Raw genomic sequence first — 9,352 nt, 5'->3', positions numbered from 1 at the left:
TTAATTCTAGAACATATATTTTTAGCATTAGTGTAGTTTGTCTTAAAATTTGTTATGCAAACGGTACACTGGAAGAGAATTCCTGATGAAGTGACACCGTGAACAAAGTTTGATTTTGATTATTTGTCTGGGGCTTCGAGAAAGGTTGTCGAAGAATATCAGTTTGTGTCTGCGCCTGAAGCACAAAGTTTTAGAGAAACGATTTGGACACCCTTCTGTTTTTGCTCAGGCCTTTCGAGACAAGTTAAAACAATGATCGAGGATTTCATTGAAGGATGGAAATGCTTTAAGGGAGCATGCTGACTACTTAAGAACTTGCAAATTAGGAAAGCAGTCAGTTGAGGATATGGACCATTAAACAAGGAAAACGACGACAAGAAACTAGTGAGAATTCTTCCGAGCTGGGCTCATTCCAAGTAGGGTACTAAAGTCCTTGAGAATCAAGCTAAGCATGGAGACAATAAATTTCCTACCTTCTCTGCATTTGTCATTGAAATAGTCAAACTACAGTGTCAACCTGTTCTCATTGGTGTTGAAGCCAATGTTCAAGACATCAGACACCAAAAAGGAAGCCTTAGTTATCGTGAAAAAAGAGAAGAAATGCATTAGCCACTGGCGTTGGAGAACAGTCAAGACACTGATCCGTGCAGATATGTAAAGGGAGGCATAGCCTCGATACCTGTCAAGAATTTTTGAAAACCCCACTCAAAGTAAGAATCTTGTTCTTGCCAAAGAGGTGTCTGTGTTTGAGATGCCTAGAAAATGCCCATATGGCAAAGGAAAATAAATGCAAGACAAAGATTGTGTGTGCCTCGTGTAAGCAAACATTCACCATCTAACAAGTGCACAATAGTCTGTGGAGTTAGAGGTCAAGGATTTAGTCAAGATCAAAGTCTGATTGTTCCAGTCTTGGTATCGAGCTATGAGAACGCTGAAAAGGAATAACTGTGATACGCTCTAAATGACTGTCAATCTAATGCAACATTCATTACAGAGAGGATGAGTTGAGCTTTAGGAGTTCAACGTGTTGAGAGTCAGCTTCTGTTATGCACCATGTACGAAGGAGGTGAAGTAGTTGACTGTTGCAAAATAATGGGCCTAAACGTGATGGAGGTGAAACGTGAAGTCAATATTACTCTTCCGCAGACGTTCACAAGAGACACAATCCCATTCAAGAGTTCAGACTCCTAAACCTGAGGTAGTCATGTGTTGGAATCATTTGAAGCCTACTGCAACCAATGCAACCTTTTTGGATTAAGCTGTACAAAAATAAAACATGTCAGACCACTTAGATCAATGAAGAGTAACTGTTTTTCATCCCGACACAGATGAATCCTCATCCAGCAGTCTTGTTAATGTTTCACAACTAATTTCTTTTCGGCAGAAATCCAAGCTCTTATTAAATAAAAATCAAGGTAAGATTTAGGGGTCTTTGTACCACGTGTAGTAAACAATAACTTTCATCACAATAGCTAAGATAATTAATTAACGGTGATACAGTAGCCAAATCAATTAGCTAACATTAATTCTTATGGTCAATAACACTGTATTTCATTCTCTTTCAGAACTGGAAACAAAACTACAGACCAATGGTGAGCTAAACTAGCATTCATTTCAACATAGCATAAATAAAAAATGACTTTGAAAAGCAACAGTAAACAACTCTGGTTACAGCCAATGCACGAGGATTCGCTTTAAAAGCCCTAGTTAATTAACAGCCCTCTAAAACGGCTGAATTTATACGTGCCATGATGTCATTGCTACCTAAGCCCCCTTCTGTTTATGTCAATTTCTCTCACCAAATGTTAATTCATTCTTTTTCTTGTTTTCTTTCAGTGAGATGTTGGGCTTGTGACCAGGGGGGCCACAGGAAGCGGGATTGCGAGGGAAGGAGGGGGAAAAACCAGAGGGGAGGGAGGGGAAAAGGGAGGACCAAATTTATTGTGAATATGGGAGGGGGCGAGTGGGTGTGTTCTTTTAAAATAAGATAAGATGATAATTTAATATTAATAATAGATAAGATAATAGCAACCAGGAAAACCGGGAACACCAGAAATATTTCTGGAATGTTATTGTATTGCAAGAAAAAAGCCAACCAGGCATAAGAAACCTAACCCGCAAGCAAGAATGTTAATTAGTTTGAAAATTTGTGGCCAGTTGACGTGTCTTGATCTTTCAAGTGTTCACGGTTTTCCAGTTCGCACTGCAAGTGTTATGAATCAAAAAGAGATTTGTGCCCCATAATGGTTAAGCAGATGTTTTAAAGCAGTTTGAAAATTTTGAAGTTTACAAGGATTTGTATGGAAAACCATTCAAGTGTGACTGGGTGGCATAAGTTTTTTCGCATACAAATCCTTCCAATTTTTAGCTTGTACGTGTCACTTTCCCTTTAATGGTTCAGGTGAATTTGCCCCTGTCTCTTTCACAAAATTATGCATACAGATGCACTTGACTAACTAAGACCAAAAATGAAAGAATCATTTCTCAGCCAAAGGGGTTGTCATCGTTGTTGCTGTAATATATTACTTGGGCACGGCTGTCATTAAGTAAGAACCAAGGTTCACTGGACACGTTTGTTGGGAAAGTACTTCATACTTATGGCAGACAAAATGTTAGGAGCCGCCTACCATATTATTGTACAGCGCTTTGAGCAATTAGTGGATGCCGCTCTATATAAGTGTTTATTATTATTATTATTATAAGTCATGCATAAGCAAGCAGTCCGTCAACTGACCGTTTGAAATCAAAGTACCAAGGACAATGTAGGTACACCTCCATTGTTGGCATACACAACACCAGATCAGCCTCCACGACCATTAGATTTTTCCACCACAGACGACCTCACAGCTAGAGAAACACTAATCACAGAGATCGAGCAGGAAGCTGTCAGAGGAGCCATTTCATTTGACGCCAACAGTGTTGTGGTCGTCAAGCACAGCCACATACCTGGATACCCGAACAGGGGACCCTTCTTTGTTGGAATTGTCGTAGCTGATGTCACCGACAAGGAAGACAATTCTTTTTGTGATATTGAGTTATTTGTTTCTTCATTTGAAGACTGTCTGCTGTTTACTTTGAATGAGACCGTACGAATCCACCGAGATGCTATCATCAGTAAAGTGGGGGAGGAGCATTTTGAAAAAGGGTGTGATTTTGTGAAATTGATGGAGGTATCATACGAGACATTTCTTCGATACCAAAATGATGTGGAAGACCTTTTGCCAGACAAAGAAGGCGGTGAAGAGAACAGCGACCTCGACTCTGATGATGATGAAAACCCAGCAGACGTCGTCTTTGGAGGAATGCCACTTCGCATAACATCCGAGAGAACTCTCATCTGCCCAAATCGTCTGGACATTTAGTTCATTTTTTCACAGACTTCTTGTAAACGCATGCCTTACAGATAATGAACGGTTGATAATGTCCTTCCTCCTGGGTTGTTATAGTTACGGAAAAGCACAGTCTGACAACTAAATCAGAGTTTAACTTGGAAGAAACATTAGACTCTTGCACAACCAGAATTTTAGAAACGTTATGATAGCTCGAGTGTTTTGCCAGAATAGGCCTCGATTCAAGCCAAGCCATTTTAAAAATCTCTACACTTGTATAGTTTACTAGGTGGAATTTCATTGACTTCAATTACTATTCCAAGTAGTCTGAATGAATATGAAACATTTATAAAGCTTTTAAAACCCTGGGCTTAAAAGTACTAAAGATAGAGGCCGTATGTTCCATTGGAGTAGTTGTAGCGAATGCAGATTGTCAGACTGGCAACGAGCTAAAAAATTATTATTGAAATTCCGACAGGCAACACGAGAATGTTCAGAAATTGCGACATAGCTGGCTGTGAAATTCAGACAGGGACATGGGCACCCTCCCTAACAGGGTCTCGCTAAAGAGCCATTACATTCGTTACTTCTTTTGTCTCATCATATATGGCTCAAAGGTACGTTACACAAAAATTGCGCTTGTTTTGTTTCACTGTGACATAAAGAGCCAGATATTTCAGAGAGATGGTCTCATTCCACTTTATTTATCTGTTTATTTATAAAAGAAATTGTAATATTGCGATGAAGAAAACTCCCTGGTTTCGCTCGACAAAGCTTTGGGCGAATTGACCGGTTTAGCTTAACTATTTTTAACACCCTCTTTTTTATTTGTCTCTTAAGTCTTCGGTATCAAGGAAAAAGGGAAGAGCAGGCAGCCAAACGAAGAAAGTTATTTTGTTTCTACACCAGTGGAAGAACAGTTTCAGGACATTTTACAACATATGTAGACCTTGTCACGGTTTCTGACACCATCTTGATGAGTAGGCAAACGCTTGAGAAATTACTGTGTTTGTACGAGAATCTAATGTCGAATAATTTTGGTAAAATAGCTGTTCTGGAAAGAATATGAACTGTAAATTAAAGCTACACAGCAAAGGATTTTACCAAAAAATTTTGGGGGCCGTTACTGTGCTTAAATTTCTACAGAAGCTTGCTTCAGATTTTCCATATATTTGTCTACAATTTTTCCCAGGAAATTTTTATAGACAAATGTGTAGAAAATTTTCAAAAAAAGTTCTAGGTCATGTTACCCCCTCAAATTTTTTCAGTACAACCCTTAAGAGTGAAGCTTTAATTTACAGTTCATATACTTTTTACAACAGCTGTTTTACGGAAATTATTCGACATTAGATTCTCATACAAACACTGTAATTTGTCACGGTTTTGCCTACTTCTCAAGATGGCGTCGAAAACCGTGACAAGGTCTATTCTATACAGAAACATTTTGGCAAACATTGAGCAAAATTTGCAATAACTTGCAGGGGTTTCAATAGTAGCCGGGTAGCGGCTAGATCTACCCACGCAACGGGCCGATTACCCGCTTGGAGCCTTCACACGAACGTCAAGACCAGATAATTTCATCTCAGCTTCGAATTCTTGCCAAAAAATTTGGCAAAATAGGTTTTGTGTTATAGGAAATCAAAAGGAAATGAAAAGGAAAAGAGATTCTGGCATCTTCCAAGCCTTCTGGCCCATGAAAGTTGAAGCAAAGTCTGCAAAACACGTAATAAACATCACTTCCGAAGCTACGTCAAAAAAAATGCGCAAGGCATCTCAGCTGAAATCGAGGGGAACTGGGACAGAGTGTGAATACTAATGGCAGCCAAAAGGCAATCGTTGTTTGCATATTTCACCAGTGTCAAAACAGAAGAGGTCAAACGAGACTGATTCCTCCCAAGGTTAGTTGAGGATATTAAAAGGAAAACCTTCTGTGATTATATCGTTCAAATGTTAATATTGATTATGCTTCATTTTTGTGCCACTATATTGTGTATCGTTTGTTGATGGAATTGAATAAAATGTATCATGTTCAGTTATTTGCCTTGTGTTGTGTCTTACTTCGGCCAACTGATCTCTTTTTCTGCAGAACGTAGTTCAGTAGATAGTTAAATGAGTCAGTCACTGACGTCAGCGAAGGAAAAGCCCCTTCCATCTTCGAAATCTGGTGAGAGCGTAGCAGATATTGTAAAACCCGCTACATCCTACACAAGAAGCGAGATGAGCATCGATTTCTGTGATCATCATTTTGTGTTGAAGCTGTTCGGACCTTCTGAAATCGTCCACAGTTATTACACTTGTAATAAAAATAATTGTTTCAGCCTAACTGAAAGGAAGCAGAAAAAAAATTCTGCCCTAAAACGAGACCGTTTCAAGCACCGATAGATAAGAGATGATTACTTGGCATTAGATTGATGTACTGGCATGTGGTGGGTGATTTATAAGGAGGAATCAGATGATGAGAAAGGGGGGATGTTTTGTTGTTGTGTAAGAAGCACAATACTGCAAACCTGAAAACCTAAAGTAAAGTATATAACCTCATACCTGCACAGCGCCTGAAAACAGATCTTCTAAAAGATCATTCAAAAAATGCTCAGTATGTAGCAGCTGTTCAGGCAGAGATGCTCAGCCAAGTGTCAATTTTTCACAGAGAAGTCAAGGAACAAGTCAAGAACAAAGATGAAGTCCTACAGAATGCATTTATGTCGGTATACTGGTTGGATAAAGAAGAGAAGTTTCTATCACTTCTCACATTTCTACAAAGGCTTGGCCTTGAAAACATGAAGCATTTTCGTCATCGCTCCGCTGGGTCAACTATCGAGATTTTCTTGACTCTAGGCTAAGTACTGAAGCAGAGAGTGGTTGAGGAACTAAGGAAATCAAAAGCATTTGGTCCATTAGTTGATGAGGTAACGGACATTTTGGTCATGGAACAGTTGATAGGTTTTGCTCAGTATGTCTCTGATTATGGAGAGACTATGGTGAAATTCCTTTTTGTCGACAATGTTTTGGAGGACTCCTCTTCTGCCAATGCTCAGACAATCACTAACAATCTGGACAATTGTCGACTTGACATTCAGATGATGAGCCTAGTAAGTGATGGCGCCAAAGTAATGACTGGCGAAAGAACAGGTGTTGCTGCCTGACTGAAGCAAATCAACAGCAAGATAGTTAATGTGCACTGTCTGTCACAGACTGGCCCTTGCTTGTGCTGGTGCGTGTGATGAGACAAAATACATCACACAAGTCGAAGGAGTCCTTTTGCAACTCTGGAAGTTTTTTGCTACATTGCCTTAGCGGACTACTCTTTTGGTGAAAGCACAAGAGTGGTGGCGCAAGATGAAGCTATCAGAAAAAGCAAGGTCTGTTGTGGAGAGAAAAAGGTGCGAACAGCTTGCAGAGCACGTTGGCTGTCAACAACCGATGCTGTAGATGGAGTGTATGAAGACTTTGTTCCTATCATACAAGCTATCAATCTCGCAGATGAAAAAGATGGCTTGGTGACGTATCTGCTGTCCAAAATGAAGGGCTTTAAGTTTATTGGTATGATATATATATTGAAGGCTGTCCTTCCAGAGCTTGCTGCGTTAAGCAGAGTACTCCAGCGAGGTACCGTCAACTTTGGCCATATCCTACCAGCTATCACCTACACTACTGACAAGCTAACGAAGATAGCACAAGACGAAACCCCCATCACCCAACTTCAGGTTGATTTTCGGGAGAATGGCCGGCTCGGTACCTGTGAGTTTAAAAGCAATGACCACGAGATACAAGTTCTTCGCAACCTTCTAAAGAAGTACACACAAGCCCTCAACCAGAACATTGATTCTCGTTTCAAGGATGCGATTACAGTGGTCTGTGCATTTGCCATCTTTAATGCAAATGCCATTCAACACCGTGGAACAGCAGAGTTTTTAAGCTATGGGTCGAAGGAAATCGGCACATTGTCAAACCACTACTTTCCAGGTGACAAGGAAGCTCAGCAGCAAGTGAAAGCAGAGTGCGAGAAGTTAAAATACGATCTTCTTTTGTGGAAAGAGGAGATTCCTCAGGAACTTGACAACATCACCCCAACTGAGTGGAGTCTGAAGAGGCTACTTTCCATGTGCACAGAATATGGCCACTTCTACCCTAAGCTTGTGTGGATTGCAGAAATCATTCTTTCTCTTCCTATGTCAAATGCATGGCCTGAGAGAGGAGCTAGTGCTATTAAGAGGGTAAAGAGTCGACTCCGTAGCAGTATGACTAATCAGATGTTGGAGGCGCTGCTGCATGTATCCATCAACGGACCACCTGTCGGCGAAGCACAGGAACTTGTTGAAGAAGCTGTTGAGGCCTGGAGAAACGCACAGAAAAGAAGGAAACTCCCGCTATCTGCAAATCAAGGTGGCACTTCTGGAAACTCGCAGAGTGAAGTTCAAGCCATTCTTGTGGACTCTGCTGTACAAACCGATATCCAGGTCCAGGAAGATGAAAAAGTTGAAGAAGCAAGTGTGCAAGCAAAGGTGGAAGCTGCTGTTGAAGCTTTTAAACTTGCAGACCACCAAGCAAGTTATGATTCGGATGATTCTGCTTTCAGAAGTGAAGATGAATACTAAGCACTCGATCCCTATTCTAGGGACTCGTGCTTTCTTTTGTAACAGTATATTTTGAAATAACAATATAAACAGTGGAAGAGATTTTCCACATTCCACCTTGTATTTAGGTTTGGGATATGACTTTCAGGTAAGACGTGTTGTGCAAGTAAGTGATTTGTAAAATTATGTTCCAATAGGTATAATCAAGAAGGTTTGTTATGGTTAAAATCTGGTAGAAAGTGCTCAAGCAGTAAAACGCTCGGCTCTTGAAAGTCTTGAAAATCAAGTCGTAAATTAAGTGGCTTCAGACTGATATAAGTGATATAAGACACTCAGTTACATACACTGTTTAAGTTGCCTCTGTGTTTTTGTAATAATATATGCGACTAAAATATAACCATGTTTCTCTGTAGAATAGATTGATTTTTTTAATTTAAGGATTAAACCCTGAGCTAAAACTACATTAAACGTAGACCATTTTAAAGATACCAGTGGTGAAAGTGTTAAAAAGTAGCACCTCAACAGAACTAGTTGACTGACTACTTCATTGTAACATAATTCTCTTTAAATTTGTTTAAATTAGTTGACTTAGGAGCAAAAAAATGAAACAACAAAGCAACAAAAAAAGACCTGAAAATGCATCTGCGAGTCTAGAACTTCAAAATTTTCCGGTAGAGCATGTCCTTGGACCCCCAAGGGTCGAAGGCCCTTCAGGTCTTCGGCAAATATACCCGCCTGTTACTCTTAAGCACCCACTTGTGCAAAAACTTATTGAAACCCCTGACTTGGTCCATGCATTGCTTGGACGTTGGCCATGCTACATTAGTGGTCAAGAACAAAATTGTTTCTCTCCTTTAGGAACTAAACTCCATTTTCATGTAAATTCTTTGTGAAAAAGGTCTATGGTCTTGACCCCCAACATGCCGCCTTGGTGGATGCAAACCTGGAATTGAAATGGTACATAACGTGCAATACTACCATTTCAACGGAGTTTATTAATGGTAATGCTATTTCAGTATTGGGAATCTTAATGATCACCATGCCACAGGATGAGCTTGGTCTTATAAATTTATATGTTCATTGCTCGTTCAATGTTATGTAAGGGCATGACATGGCCCCTCTTCTTTTAATGGAAATGCAATGTGGGAGACCATTCAAGCTACCCTGCAAGAAAGATACAAGCCATTCTCCGGTCATGTCAAAGATGTCATTGATGGCAGTGAGTACGGGAAGCTGTGTGAATCAAGTGGAATTTTGGTTGGTTCAAATTGCCTTTCTACACTTTTAAACACTGATGGTATTCCCATCTTTAACAGTTCATCTATATCTGTTTGGCCAGTCTTCTTAGCCATTAATGAAATTCCTACTAGGGAGAGGTATGTGTTCATGTATATATCTTTTTAAAATTTCATTGTACATTATTTAATCTTTTTTCTGAATTCTTTGCCC

The 9,352-nt window shown here is 39.8% G+C and overlaps 1 protein-coding gene and 1 pseudogene across 1 annotated transcript in view; both read left to right on the top strand.

Annotated features, from left to right (window-relative positions):
• The window catches only part of LOC140928817 (uncharacterized), a 113,211-nt gene that overhangs the window by 2,962 nt on the left and 100,897 nt on the right, over positions 1-9,352 (top strand). The gene's annotated exons all lie outside the window — the stretch shown is intronic.
• On the top strand, positions 5,751-7,924 carry LOC140928787 (zinc finger protein 862-like; annotated as a pseudogene).

Source organism: Porites lutea, chromosome 2 (genome assembly GCF_958299795.1).
Source record: "Porites lutea chromosome 2, jaPorLute2.1, whole genome shotgun sequence".
NCBI classification, from domain to species: Eukaryota; Metazoa; Cnidaria; class Anthozoa; order Scleractinia; family Poritidae; genus Porites; species Porites lutea.
Note: the sequence above shows the minus strand (reverse complement) of the source record. Positions and strands in the feature narration are given on the sequence as shown.